The sequence below is a fragment of the Lissotriton helveticus genome, chromosome 9 (assembly GCF_964261635.1).
Source record: "Lissotriton helveticus chromosome 9, aLisHel1.1, whole genome shotgun sequence".
Taxonomy (NCBI): Eukaryota; Metazoa; Chordata; class Amphibia; order Caudata; family Salamandridae; genus Lissotriton; species Lissotriton helveticus.
This window is the reverse complement of record NC_136070.1, coordinates 1,228,251,727-1,228,267,780: the sequence shown is the minus strand read 5'-3', so window position 1 is coordinate 1,228,267,780 and position 16,054 is coordinate 1,228,251,727.

Sequence of the window (16,054 nt, the reverse complement as noted above, 5' to 3'; positions counted from 1 at the left end):
GGTTGAACCATGTTCTGTCTTCCTGGTGTTGTAACTTTTCCAACCTGTAGATGAGTTTATTTTGAAGCCATTATCCCCACTTCATGGTCAGTGTGAAGCAGTGGTGGTATTAGGTGACACCCCTCATCAATGCATTGATTTTGAGAGTGAATAAGAGTTCGAAGTTGAAAAGAAACTCCCAAAGCCCTCGCCTCTACCAAGGAGGATTGAGACATTCTTTGGTTTGGAGGTCAGTCACAAAGCAGTGATTAAGCTTTTACTCCTCCTAAAATCATAATATTTCTTTCATCGAGTGAAACACGTGGAAGGGGCATGAGGTGGTTTGGGAGTGGTTCCCTTTTCTATCAGGAATTGGCATAAATTTGGGATTTTATCTGCCATGGTGGTCACACTTTAATATTGACTAGTGGGCACAATTCAAGCCTGAAGATGCCTCCGCTGATCTAACCTACATTTGTTGACTGGAAGGTATGGATCTTCTGTAGGTCGAGTCTGCACACACCAAGCCATTCTTTCAGTAGTATGTGTTGTCCTCTGTGTCATAAGTGGCCAAAAGGTCTGTTCTATTAGGATTCTTTCTTCTCTAATGATGGCCTGGGGACATAGAGTGCCCCTCGACAGCATAAACTGTCAATTATGATCTTGAAGCAGATGGATTTGGTCCACATGTGGATGAAGCTCCCTCAAAATCTTCCTGTGCATGATTTTACTGGGGCATAGTTGGTTGGAGATTAGCCCATAGTTTGTGAGGATCTTTGGATTTGCCAATTATTTCTTCAGGAGACAAATAATGATCTTGTATCTAAGGGACTGGGACAGTCCTATTTACAACTGAGGAATTTAAAGTGATAGTGATGCCCACTTTGGGCTAATATGAGAGATACGTGTATGCAGGAGACAGGACTACACTCTCGGGCAAGTTGAATCCTTCTGAGCGTTACATTGGATGCTTCATTTTTCTTCAATTGTCCGAATGCTGTAAAAACAGTGTGGTCGACTGTGAGGGTAAAGCTTCTGAATTGCTGAAGATCAAACAACCACAAGATCCTCAGAACACACCAACTGCATGATCCAAATCTGCAATGTTAGCTAAACTCCTGTTGAGGTAGCTCATACCCACAAGATCATCCCTTCTCATGTCCATATATACCTTGTGTTTACTATTTTGAGAACACAACCATGTCCACCAAATAATGTTCAACCAAAGACTTGGTTTTCCATAATTTTTTTTTTTTTTAAACACAATCTAATCTCAGCTAAAGGCATGTTAAACTAATGCTCCAGTGCTTAATTTGTATCATAATGAGTGACGGTGCCCAAAGCACTGTTCGAAAGACAGTGGCCGGTGCTATTAAATGTCCCAGCGTGGAATACCAAGGCTGTAGAACCCACCTCAGGCCTCTCTACTGCCAGACACTGCTTGCCCCTTTATCTCACTCTTACAGGCTCTGCTTTTTCTTTTGTTGATGGTTTTCCAGTTTTCTCTTCCTTCTTCTTTCCCATATGTGTATTTTCCCCTCTTTTACTCTACTGGTTGGCACCACCGGCTGCAAATATGAGTGCCGGTGGACCCCACCAGAAAACACCAGCGTAAATTAAACACTGTGCACCACTAACTCCGGTGACAACTCTTTCTCATTTCTACAATAACAGAAAACCCATATGTTTACAATATTGTAATTTCTTCACCATAGTTACTTATAAAATATAAATTTGCCATTATCAACTTCTTGATATTTTCACTTTCATAAAATGTCAGGTAATCTTGGACCCTCATAAGTTTCCCTTCATGAGCTCAATAGTAACCACATTTTGGCTCACATTTACTTAAGCACAGTTTAGCACTGCAGAGACAGTGTTATGTTATGTTATCTGCATTTATAGAGCGCATGGCTGCCCCAGCAACGGGGCGTCCCAGTGCTAAATCAAATAGAAGCGGACAGAGAGGCAGTTAGGCTAAAGGTTGGAGAAAAGCCATGTCTTAATCATTTTTCTGAAAGCCCAGTGATCTTGCATGCCGCGGGCAGCAGTGGCCTTTTCGATGGTAAGCAAACAGATGCTGGGACAGATATACTCATTTTTCAGGCAGTGCAGCAACCAAATTTGCTGTGCTGCGTTAGGCAAGTCGGAAAACACAGCGCAAAGCCATATCTACTAAAGGTTCCATGCTGCTGCTGTCATGTCCTACGCTGGTGAGCCAAAGGGCTACCTTACCAATGCACCAAAAGGCTGCTTTACATGATTCGCTAAAAGGCTCCCTTACACGATGCGCTAAAAGGCTGCCTTACCGATGCGCTAAAAGGCTGCCTTACATGATACGTTAAAAGGCTGCTTTACACAATGTGCTAAAAGGCTGCCTTACATGATGAGAAAAGGGCTGCTTACCAATGCACTCAGAAGGCTGCCCTACACAATGCTCTACAAGGCTGCATTACTGATGCGCTAAAAGGCTGCCTTAAACGATGCACTAAAACACTACTTTACACAATATGCTAAAAGGCTGCCTTACCGAAGCACTAAAAGGCTGCCTTACACAATACGCTAAAAGGTTGCCTTACACGATACGCTAAAAGACTGCCTTACACGACCTGCTAAAAGGGTGCCTTACCGATGTGCTAAAAGGCTTTCTTACATGATACACTAAAAGGCTGCCTTACATGATGTGTTAAAAGGCTGCCTTACCGATGTGCTAAAAGGCTGCCTTACACGATGCGCTAAAAGACTGCGTTACACAATGTGCCAACAGGCTGCCTTACCGATGTGCTAAAAGTCTGCCTTACACAATATGCTAAAAGGCTGCCTTACACAATGTGCTAAAAGGCTGCCTTACCGATGCGCTAAAAGGCTGCCTGACACGGTACACGAAACGGCTGCCTTACTCAATGTGCTAAAAGGCTGCCTTACCGATGCGCTAAAAGGCTGCCTTACATGATGAGCTATGAGGCTGCCTTAGCGATGTGCTACAATAGCTGCCTTACACGATGCGCTAAAAGGCTCCTTTACATGATGCGCTAAAAGGCTGCCTTACCGATGCGCTAAAAGGCTGACTTACATGATGCCCTAAAGGGCCGCCTTACACGATGTGCTAAAAGGCTGCCTTACATGATGCGCTAAAAGACTGTCTTACACGATGTGCTCAAAGGCTGCGTTACACGATGTGCTAAAAGGCGGCCTTACACAATGCTCTACAAGGCTCCCTTACCGATGCACTAAAAGGCTGCCTTAAACGATGCACTAAAAGACTGCTTTACACAATGTGCAAAAACGCTGCCTGACCGATGTGCTAAAAGACTGCTTTACACGATGTGCTAAAAGGCTGCCTTCCCGATGCGCTAAAAGTCTGCCTTACACAATATTCTAAAAGGCTGCCTTACTGATGTGCTAAAAGGCTGCCTTACACAACGCGCTAAAAGGCTGCTTTACGCGATGCACTAAAAGGCTGCCTTACCAATGTGCTAAAAGACGGCCTTACATGATGCGCTAAAGGGCTGCCTTACACAATGCGCTAAAAGGCTGCTTTACTGATGCAATATAAGGCTGCCATACTGAGGTGCTAGAATAGCTGCCTTACACGATGAGCTAAAAGGCTGCTTTACACGAAGCGCTAAAAGGCTGCCTTACCTATGCGCTAAAAGGCAGCCTTACATGATGCCCTAAAGGGCTGCCTTACACAATGCGCTAAAAGGCTGCCTTACACAATGCGCTTAAAGGCTGCTTTATACAATGTTTTAAAAGGCTGCCTACCGATATGCTAAAAGGCTGCCTTACATGATGCGCTAACAGGCTGCTTTATACGATGCGTTAAAAGGCTGCCTTACCTATGCGCTAAAAGGCTGCCTTATATGATGCCCTAAAGGGCAGCCTTACACAATGCGCTAAAAGGCTGCCTTACATGATGCACTAAAAGGCTGCTTTACATAATGTGCTAAAAGGCTGCCTTACATGATGTGAAAAGGGCTGCCTTACCAATGCACTAAAAGGCTGCATTACACAATGTGCTTAAAGGCTGCCTTACACGATGCTCTACAAGGCTGCCTTACCGATGCGCCAAAAAGTATGCCTTAAACGATGCACTAAAAGAATGCTTTGCACAATGTGCTAAAAGGCTGCCTTACCGATGCCCTAAAAGGCTGCCTTACACGATACGCTAAAAGGCTGCCTTACATGATCTGCTAAAATGCTGCCTTACCGATGCGCTAAAAGGCTGCCTTACCAAAGCACTAAAAGGCTGCCTTACACAATGCGCTAAGAGGCTGCCTTACACGATGCGCTAAAAGGCTGCCTTACCGATGCTCTAAAGGGCTGCCTTACCAATGCACTTAAAGGCTGCCTTACACAATGTGCTAAAAGACTGCCTTACCGATGTTCTAAGAGGCTGCCTCACCCGATGCGCTAAAAGGCTGCCTTACATGATGCGCTAAAAGGCTGCCTTACATGATGCACTAAAAGGCTGCATCACGCAATGTGCTAAAAGGCTGCCTTGCATGATGCGCTAGAAGGCTGGCTCACACGATGCACTAAAACGCTGCCTTACCGATGCACTAAAAGGCTGCCTTACCAATGCGCTAAAAGGCTGCCTTACCAATGCACTAAAAGGCTGCATTACACAATGTGCTAAAAGGCTGCCTTACCAATGCACTAAAAGGCTGCCTTACCGATGCACTAAAAGGCTGCCTTACCAATGCGCTAAAAGGCTGCCTTACCAATGCACTAAAAGGCTGCATTACACAATGTGCTTAAAGGCTGCCTTACACGATGCTCTACAAGGCTGCCTTACCGATGCGCCAAAAGGATGCCTTAAACGATGCACTTTAAGACTGCTTTACTGAATGTGCTAAAAGGCTGCCTTACCGATGCCCTAAAAGGCTGCCTTACACGATCTGCTAAAAAGCTGCCTTCCCGATGCGCTAAAAGGCTGCCTTACCAATGCACTAAAAGTCTGCCTTACACAACGCGCTAAAAGGCTGCCTTACACGATGCGCTAAAAGGCTGCCTTACCGATGCTCTAAAGGGCTGCCTTACCAATGCACTTAAAGGCTGCCTTACACAATGTGCTAAACGACTGCTTTACCGATGTTCTAAAAGGCTGTCTTACATGATGCGCTAAGAGGCTGCCTCACGCGATGCGCTAAAAGGCTGCCTTACATGATGCGCTAAATGGCTGCCTTACATGATGCGCTAAAAGGCTGGCTCACACGATGCACTAAAACGCTGCCTTACATGATGCGCTAAAAGGCTGGCTCACACGATGCACTAAAACGCTGCCTTACATGATGCGCTAAATGGCTGCCTTACATGATGTGCTAAAAGGCTGCCTTACATGATGCGCTAAAAGGCTGCCTTACCGATGCGCTAAAAGGCTGCTTTACACAATGCGCTAAAAGGCTGCCTAACCAATGCACTAAAAGGCTGCCTTACACAATGTGCTAAAAGGCTGCTTTACACAATGCGCTAAAGGGCTGCCTTACAGATGCACTAAAAGGCTGCCTTACCAATGCGCTAAAAGGCTGCCTTACACAATGTGCTAAAAGGCTGCTTTACACAATGTGCTAAAAGGCTGCTTTACACAATGCGCTAAAAGGCTGCCTAACCAATGCACTAAAAGGCTGCCTTACACAATGTGCTAAAAGGCTGCTTTACACAATGCGCTAAAGGGCTGCCTTACAGATGCACTAAAAGGCTGCCTTACCAATGCGCTAAAAGGCTGCCTTACCAATGCGCTAAAAGGCTGCCTTACATGATGTGCTAAAAGGCTGCCTCACACGATGCACAGCCTCCCACCTGGGTGCAGAGGTGAGTGTCCACGGTCTATCATAGTTTTGTAGTGGAATCTTACCCCTCCAGTAGTAACTCCTGTTTCTAGACAGACATAGAAGGTTACCATGTGCTGCATGTGTGCTTTGCAAATCGTCACAGATGCAACGTGTGGGTTATTCTTGAGAAATGAAAACATTTTCATGCTATAAGGAGGTGTTATTTTTTGATGCAAAACGCAGTCTATCTTCGTAGATCGAGCTTTGTGTTAAAACCGATGGGTGTTTGCATACATCTGCATAGGTAAGTTTCAACACCCCAGAACCCCCCCTCCTCCTCCCCCCCCCCCACTTCATGCAAAGGGATACCTAGCGGGTCAAAGCAGTGTTTGGGCTGTTAAAAGGGTAGCTTTACAGTGCAAAATACCTTTTGCACTGGAAAGTAACTTGTATCGCTTTGCATAACTCTGTCTCACTTTATGGTATCACAAAACGTTAGTAAATATAGGCCCCTATCTCGTGTTATTCTGTGTCCTTCCTTCAGAAAACATTTTTGGCCCTTTGATCACAAACTCTGCACTCCTTAATGCCAAAAGGGGCTGGGATCTGGACAATCACACCTTCTCATTAGGAATGGCGAGTGATTCTTTCACACACTGGGGGTTTCGCAGTTTTATGAAACCACTCAAACTCAAATACAAAGTTAATTTTCCTGAGCTTCTAGCCAATGGCACTGCATACACTTGCAGGGAGCGAAGAATGTGTACAATAGCGTCCTAGACAGAAAATATAAATCCACCAATAGTGAGTACTGAGCAATGAGAACAACTTTCATTGAGAAAAAAAGCAATATCACTATTCACCACCAAATTCCGAAGTGTAACTTGTAATAAAGGAGTTGGCTTCCTGTCTGCACTTGTCTCCTGGTGAACCCCACCACATTCCCACTTTCACTCAGACTAGGCCTGGCTTTGGTTAGTCTGGCATGCTGCAGAAGAAAGGAATTCACAACCACATGCCTTTGAGACAGTCAAAAGGAGCTTTGAAGCGGACAGGCTGATCTCTGATCTGCTGCCAGGCGAGTCGAATGGGCCAGTTTAGCGATGGCAGGGCTGGTCCAGAGGCCACGTGGGAGACATGTTGACTTCAGAGATCTAAAACCAGAAGCCTGATTAGAAATAAAGGGGGACATCTGTAATTCTAGCACACTGGAATTTTCGATACGAGCTGGAATCTGCATTGAATTCCTACAGTTTAAATTAAAACATTTAGGTAGATGCATCAAAGAAAATACCTGGAGAAAACGGGCAGATTCTCAGAATCTGGCCGTTTGCTCCCGGTATTTTTGCATTTGGGATGCATCATCCCAAATGCAGAAATCGCAATTTAAGGAATCTCTAAATAGCGATTCCTTAAATTGCTCTTGCATTTAAGGAATCCCAAAAGGAGATTCCTTAAATGCAATGCATGAAACCCAAAAAATAGCGAATTCGCTAATAGGGGGAGCAAATTACCATGAAGTTGAACTTCGTGGTAATTTGCTAAAACTTTGAAAAATGCACTTTTGTGCATTTTTCAAAGTTACATGTTGCGCACACACATGCCCTTAGGGCATGTGTGTGTGTAACATTTGTGCACAGGTCCATTTCAGGGGTGCAACAGGGTGTCCTTTGGACACCCTGGCACCCTTGAAATAGCGGAACATTAGCGATTCGGTAATAGCTAATCCCTAATAAGGAATGGCTTTGCCATTCATTCCTATGGGCCTTTAGGCCCATAGGAATGAATGGGAAAGCCATTCCTTATTAGCGATTAGCTATTACCGAATCGCTAATAAGGAATCTGTAGGAATCGCTAATAACATTGCGATTCCTACATGCATCCCGTTTTGTGAGTCTTTAATAGTGATTCCTTAAAATTCGCTATTAAGAACTCGCAAAACATAACTTTGATGCATCTGCCAGATAGGGCCAGATGTAGGTCGCCCAATACCGGTCGGTATCGGCCGAAATTACTGAATTTCGGCCGTTACCGACTGGTATTGGGCTTTTTAGATGTAGGTGGCATTTTTGTAGTATTCGGTATTTTACCGAATCGGTAATTTAAGGATTCGGTAAAATACCGAATTCTTAACATACCGATTCGGTAAATTACAGAATCCAGGATGTAGGGAGCACTCAAGTTAGTGCATTCCTCAGTTAAGGATTCGTTATTTACCACCAACTACAAGTTGGTGGTAAATAATGAAAACATTTGAAAAAGCATTTTTTTTGCTTTTCCAACAGTGCCATGTTGCAGACATACATGCCCTTAGGGCATGTATGTCTGCAACATGTGCACCCATACACAATTGAGGGGTGCAACAGGGTGTCAAAGTGACACCCTGCCACCCTTCAATGTTTCCCCCTTTTACCGAATCGGTATTTACCGATTCGGTAATTGACATTCATTCCTATGGACCTCCAGGCCCATAGGAATGAATGGCAATTACCGAATCGGTAAATACCGATTCGGTAAATACCGAATTTTATTTTACAGATTCGGTAAAATTTACAGAAAAATTACCTACATACTATCTACCTATTCTTAAATACCAAATCGGTATGATTCGGTATTTAAGAATAGGTAAATAGTATATACCTACATCTTGCCCTAATGAACCACATTTACCGGGCGGAATGCGGCACAGAATTCACGATCCAGAGAGCTTTACAAATACATTTACTAACTGCTGGCAGTGTACACATTTACCACCTGCTCAGGGTGGGCATGGCTGGACTGGGAACCCAAAGCAGCCCTGGCAATTTTGGTCAGACCAGCCCTCATACAGTGCATGGTGAGCGTGCACAGCGAGCAAGCCTGACCACTACAAGGGGGGGGGGGGGGGCGGTGTTGAACTTGGGTGAGGTTACCCCCAGTGGCACATTCTACAACCCATTTTTCCTGACATATTCAATTTATTAGCTTTTACAGCATATTAAATGATGCCCTTAAAGTGCACCAGGGTACCCAGTCATCCACACAGACATTCTTACGGAGAACACAAAAATATAAGATATCAAGCATGAAAAAATGAATTTAAATATAACATAAGGGCACACATTCACTGTTAAGCTCAACCAAGAAGCTGAGAACACAATGAAAGACCGTTTTGAAGCATGATAGCATCCTTCACCTCAATAAGCAGCACAACAGGGCCATCTTTAACGCTGGTGGAGCAGAGTGAGAAAGTATTTTGCGGCATCCCACCCCCAATGACCTCATCCTTTACAGATTCCATCACTATCACTCTCCAACAATTCCCTTCACATCTCCACATTCCCTTTCTTACATGTATTTCATTTGTTTTTATAGCTCTGCTCATACCAGTGTATGGTGGCAGAGCACTTTACATCACACACACACACGTACAGAGACAGGGAATTATATGTTTGGAAATCAGAGTATAGAAAATGTTATATAACACAAAGGTAACTATAATGTGTAGGATTCAAATGTCATTTTGTTGTGACGTTTTTTAGAGTGCTTGGTCTGGAGAAGCACAAAATGTAACACAGTGGTTAGGTTTGGCTTTACTAATCAAATTAATTTCTACCCAAACAAACCCTTTTGAGCAATATTGGGATAAAGGAAGACTGGGAAAACATATAACTATCTAACCTGTATCATGCAGTTTGCATGAAACTCTTTGATGGCAGTTCATAGCTCACAGTGCTATATTACGATTGTAACGTATGAACTGCAAGTAAGAGAAGGATCCCTATTACAAACGGAGTAACCCACTGAGCTGATCACTTGGGGTAGGTGTGATGACCAGGGCAGAGATGCCGGACATTAGGACCCTGTGGGTCACAGGGCGGTGACCAGGTTACCGGACACCACTTCCTGTGGGTGGACAGGAAAGGGACATTAGGCTGCAGGATGAGGACGAGGACGGATGTGTGATGGCAGACTGAGAAGCAAGTGTAATAAAGAAGAATCTGTTCACATACCACATCGTGTCCAGAGTGATTATTGATCGTCGGGGATCTGACAACTGGCGACGAGGCGGATCGAGTCCCTGCGTGCAGAAACACAGAAGTCGCGATTTTAAAGCCAGGAGCCAACCCTGGATCGCGTTGCAGCCAAGAAGAAGAGGGAAGAGTGAAGCGCCGTCCAGCATTCAGCGGCGACGTGGGAGCCCACCCCAACCGCCGCAAAAGAAACGAGCAAGAAAACTGGTAAGCGCTAAGCGCTAGCGCGAAGAGCGCGCGAAGTTTAAAGGAGCCCAGAGCCAGCGCGAGAGTCTCGGCGGCCATATTGGGGCCAGGCGCAGGAGCCAATCAAACGAAGACTCAGGGCGGCGGCCATTTTGAAGTCAGGCGGTGCCCGGATTGGCCTAGAAGTCTCGCGAGAGTCTCGGCGGCCATCTTAAAGTCAGGCGCGAGAGCCGATAAGAAAGCAGGAAAGTTTGGGCGGCCATTTTAAAGGCAGGCAAAATCGAAAAACAGAAGGTGAGGCGCCGAATACAAAGAAAAGAAGGAATAAACGCAGACAAAGGCAATAACAAAGGGGACAAACAGAAATAAAGTGGAACAGACGACAAAGGCAATAACAAAGGGATCAAACAGAAATAAAGTGAAAAAAAAAAAAAAAAGAAAGAAAGACTGTCTGGAATAGAAAGTAATAAGAAAAGGAAACAATAACAAGGGGGACAAAGTATCACCCCACAAAGAAGAATAATAAGGAAGGAACATACGAGATATCAAAAAATAAATAAGTGTCAAAAGAGTAAAAATGCCAGACACGAAATCGCAGAGTCAGAGTGCACTATTCCGCAGACCAGTGCCTTTCGTTGTATCGGAACCACAGGTGGGCATCCGGTGGGAAAAGTGGATCACAAAATTTGAACGATACCTGAAGGCGACTGATGTTGTAACTGAGAAGAAGCTGGATCTACTGCTAAACTTAGTGGGGGATGAGGTGGAAGACCTCCTCATAACACTCCCACAAAGTGAATTAGAAACCTATGACAAGTTGAAAAAGTGTCTAACGGCAAAGTTTGACCCGCAAAGAAATGTTGATTTCGAGAGATATTCGTTCCACATGGCATACCAGCAGCCAGAAGAGTCAATGGATGATTTCGCAACGAGGCTAAGAAAACTGGTAGCATATTGTGAATTTGAAAAGTATGACAATGAACAGGCACTTCGTCTCAAAATGATAGAAGGCTGCAGAGACACGGAATTTCGCACCAGATTACTGAAAGAACCGATCACCTTGGAGAAAATACTTGACCTAGCGAGGGCAGAAGCAAGAGCGACTGTACAAGCGAAACAGATGGATCGAAAGGGCGAACAGATACATCGAATTACAGACACAGGCAAAAAAGGGAACTGGAAAGGAGGACACAAGGAACAGGCGCCGAAGAAACAAAGTTCCCAATGCTATAGATGCGGCCTGGAATTTCCCCACCGAGGACCATGCCCAGCATTTGGTCAAACATGCAGAAAATGTAACAGAAGCAACCACTTTGCCACCATGTGCCAAGGTGGCCAATTCAAAAGTGACCGTGGCAGACCAGGAAAACCAAGACAATCAACAACAAAACATGTAAGACACATGGACGCGACGGAGAGGAGCTCGTCGGGGGGATCAGAAGAAGAGGAGGAAGAGATAACAAGCAAAGTAGAACGCCTATATCTCATGACCACGGATGAAGGGCATGGAGAAGAACATATCAGGCTAATAGACAGGAAGTCAATAAAGAAGACAGATTGGGTAACCATTGATGTAGGGCCACACCAAACAAAGTTTGTACTAGACAGCGGAGCTACGTGCAACATCATGTGTGCCTCTGAATATGACAAGATGAAGAAGAAGCCGCCGCTACAACCATCAAGTGTAAGAGTATTCACATGGGGCGCACAACATCCTGTAACAAACATGGGAAAGTTCACGGACGCCATGACACACAACGGCAAAACCGTCGTAGAAGAAATACACGTGTTACGAGGAGACATTCCAGCACCATGCCTACTAAGCAACGTAACAGCAAAAATAATGGGACTACTGAAAATGATGTATCACATGTCGGAAAAAGAGAGCATACTACAGGAGTTCCCGAAGCTAACAGACGGCCTAGGGAAACTTGAAGGAAAGCAAATAACACTACACATAAACGAGGCTGTCAGGCCAGTTGCACAGCATCACCGAAGGGTGCCAATACATTTACAACCCCAAGTAGAGGAGGAAATAAAGGTGCTACTGGCCCAAGACATCATCGAGCCGGCGGAAGGACCAACGCCATGGGTGTCCCCAATAGTGGCTGTACCAAAGAAAGACACTACACAGATAAGGATCTGTGTGGACATGAGAATACCGAATACAGCCATCGAGAGAGAAAGGCACCCAGGGCCACATCTGGATGACATGATAAGCTGCCTGACAGGGATGAGAAAATTTTCAAAACTAGACCTGTGCAAGGGATATCACCAACTGGAACTAGATGAGCAATCACGATACATAACGACCTTCTCAACGCACCTTGGACTGTTTCGGTACAAAAGACTGAGTTTTGGAATATCCTCAGCAGCAGAAATATTCCAAGAAACAATCAGGCAGATAATAAGACCGATAACGAACAGTCTAAATTACAGCGACGACATCCTGGTTTTTGGGAAGTCGGACGGGGAGCATGACACGGCACTGAGGGCAGTATGTTCACGGCTGGTAGAGGTGGGCCTGACAGTAAACGAGAAGAAATGCGAGCTGGGGAGAGAAGAACTGGTGTTTTTTGGACACATATTTTCACAAAAAGGAATGAGACCTGACAAGAGTAAAATTGACACGCTCGAAAAAGCGAGTGAACCTAAAGATGTTGCTGACGTGCGCTCGTTCCTTGGCCTTGCCAGCTACTGCGCGAGGTACATAAAGGACTTTGCAACGGTGAGCGCACCCTTGAGAGAACTGACAAAACAAGGGCAGCCATTTGAATGGACCACAGAGTGCACAAAAGCGTTTGAAGAGATAAGAGCGTCAGTGACAGCAGTTGACCACTTAGCATATTTTGACCCGAACTTATGCACGGAACTAACAGTGGACGCCAGCCCAGTAGGTTTGGGTGCAATACTAGCACAACACAAACCAGGAAAAGAGTCACCTCGACAAGTAGTAGCATACGGAAGCAAAAGCTTGTCAGATGTTGAGAGAGCCTACTCTCAACCAGAGAAAGAGAGCCTGGCAGTGGTATGGGCATGTGAGCACTACCACATGTTCATATATGGAAAACCGTTCACAATAGTGACAGACCACCAAGCGCTAGTGACCATCTATGGCAACCCAAAAGCGAAAATACCGCCGAGAATAGAAAGGTGGGGAATAAGGTTGATGGACTACAACTTTAAGATAATACACAAGCCAGGCAAAGATCAAAATCCAGCAGACTATATGTCGCGACACCCGCTCCCGCACCGGAGCAATAGCACCACAATGGCAGAAGAATACCTCAACTTCATAGTGAAACAAAGCACCCCAGCGTCAATAACAAGTGAAGAACTGGAACTGGAGACAAAAAGAGATCCGACAATGAAGACAATAGGAACAATAGTGAGGCTACAAAGATGGAGACATATTAATAACAACACCATCACAGAAGAAGGAGTTGATAAAGAAGAACTATTGGCGTTCAAAAAGATAGGCGAAGAATTGTCGGAGACAGAGAACGGAGTTCTGATGAGAGGTTCAAGAGTTGTAATACCACTTCGCCTAAGAAAAAGAACAGTCAAAATAGCACACGAGTCACACAGAGGAATAGTAGCGACAAAGAAGATGCTGAGAGAAAGAGTGTGGTTCCCAGGACTAGACAGCATGGTAGAAGAAGAAGTGGCACAGTGCTACACCTGTCAAATAACGGGACCATCCAGCAAGCCTGCACCGCTGAGGATGTCGGAATTACCATTGGCAGTATGGACTGAAGTAGCGGCAGACTTCTATGGGCCACTAGAGACTGGAAGATACCTGCTGGTAGTCATTGACGAGTTTTCAAGATTCCCGGTAGTAAGGGAAGTGGCATCGACATCAGCAAATGCCACCTTACCAGTGCTGGATGACATATTTGCTGCCTGGGGCTCACCACAAACACTGAAAACAGACAATGGCCCTCCATTTTCAGGAGAAGAATTCCGCAGGTTCATGGAATACCTGGGGATCAAACACAGGAAAATAACACCACTGTGGCCCCAAGCCAACGGAATGGCAGAAAGATTCATGGGGACCATCAAAAGGGCCATCCAAAGAGCAAAAGTGACACAGATCTCCATTGGACAAGCGCTGTGTCAGGTGCTACGAGACTATAGAAACACCCCCCACAGCACCACGGGCAAATGCCCAGCAGAGCTGGTGCTAGGAAGAACAAGCAAGACGAGGCTACCACAGAGAGAAGTAACAGCAGACACCAACAGACAAGAAATCGCAAAAAGAGACAGCAAAGAAAAAAAGAAAATGAAAGAATACGCTGACAAAAAGAGACATGCAGCGGAACACCAACTAAAAGAAGGGGACATAGTAATAGTGAAGCAAACCCAGCACAGAAAATCAGACAGCCCTTTTTCAAAAGAGCCGCTGGTAATAACTGGAGTAAAAGGGTCAATGGTGACCGCAGCGTCAGACAATCGGACTGTAACAAGAAACAGTTCGCATTTCAAGGAGCTAAAAATGGAAAAAGAAGAAAGAGCAATAACAACGGCGGAAGTGGAAGAAAGAGAACAAGGAACAAACGGAGAAGTGACAACACACAAAGAAGAAGGTGGAGGACCAGAGCAGAGCGGAGAACAAAGACCAAGAAGAGAGTGCAAAAAGACAAAGAGACTATTAGAAGAAATGTAGAGAGTCTCTCTATCTCTCTCTCTCTCTCTCTCTATCTCTCTCTCTCTCTCTCTCTCTCTCTCTCTCTCTCTCTCTCTCGCTATCTCTCTTTCTCCTTCTATATCTATATCTCTCTCCCGAACTGCAGCACAGGCAGTTGCAGTGTGGATAAGGATTTATACATGGGGGAAAGCATTTGTTGTAACAAAGGGGGAGATGTGATGACCAGGGCAGAGATGCCGGACATTAGGACCCTGTGGGTCACAGGGCGGTGACCAGGTTACCGGACACCACTTCCTGTGGGTGGACAGGAAAGGGACATTAGGCTGCAGGATGAGGACGAGGACGGATGTGTGATGGCAGACTGAGAAGCAAGTGTAATAAAGAAGAATCTGTTCACATACCACATCGTGTCCAGAGTGATTATTGATCGTCGGGGATCTGACAGTAGGCAGTAAACTCCGCTCCGTGGTTGGAGTTTGTGGCGTTTTACCACTCCGCGCTCCGCTTGGAGTGCGGAGTATGACAAAAAACTCTGACTCCACTGCATGGCGTAGTTTATCAGCGCCTGCCACCCACTCCTATTAAAAGTCCCAAGCGAGCATGGGCACACTATGGTTACTTCTCGACCCAATATTGAAAGGATGAACAGACACTAATCTCCACTCTTACAGACTCTATCTATGCAATCCGCACAGCTATGCTCACATCCACCGAACTCTGGCAGGGTCCCAGTGTCACAGAAAATGCAGCTTTCTATCTTTGGAAGAGAGTAGTTTGAATCGCAAACATTTAACTGCATTATGCATCACAGCTGTGAGTTTTACAACATTACATTTTAGAAGCTGGCAACAGAAAATTAGTTCAGCCTGGGGCGGGGGAGTTTCAAAGCGTCAGAAATTGGCAAATTGGATCAATCAATTTTATAAGCTACTACCAAGGTAGCACCTTAACTCTTTTTCTAACACGGGTCAAAAGATGCAAAAACATGTGGATTTGTGCCCACAAATTAATGATAATTGTGCCATGCAATTGAGCTCTGCAGGCACTATGCAACAATGGATGGATCAAAGGGTTGTTGCGGTTCTTTGTGGAAAGTTTAAGAACGGGTGGGGGTGTCAAGTTACAAGCAAGCCGGAGGACTCGTCATAGGCATGGCCCAGCAAATTGGGTATGACTGGGCACAAACATGTTAGGCAGGCACAAACCACACTGCATAAACCCCTCCTGCTGTCGCATTCCCCAAAATACAGCAGGCTTTATAATTGTGGTTTGTGTGCACGGCCTGCTTCCTTGGCAGCCTTCTCGGCTGTGGATTTATGGTGGATGTTTTATCCCAAGACATCCCTTTCATGTAAAAAAATGTAAACAATCCTGGGATGCCTTTCATCTCTGTTACTAGCTTAACTAGAGCATGCTGGCACACACACACAAACTGCAGCTCTCATATAACACAC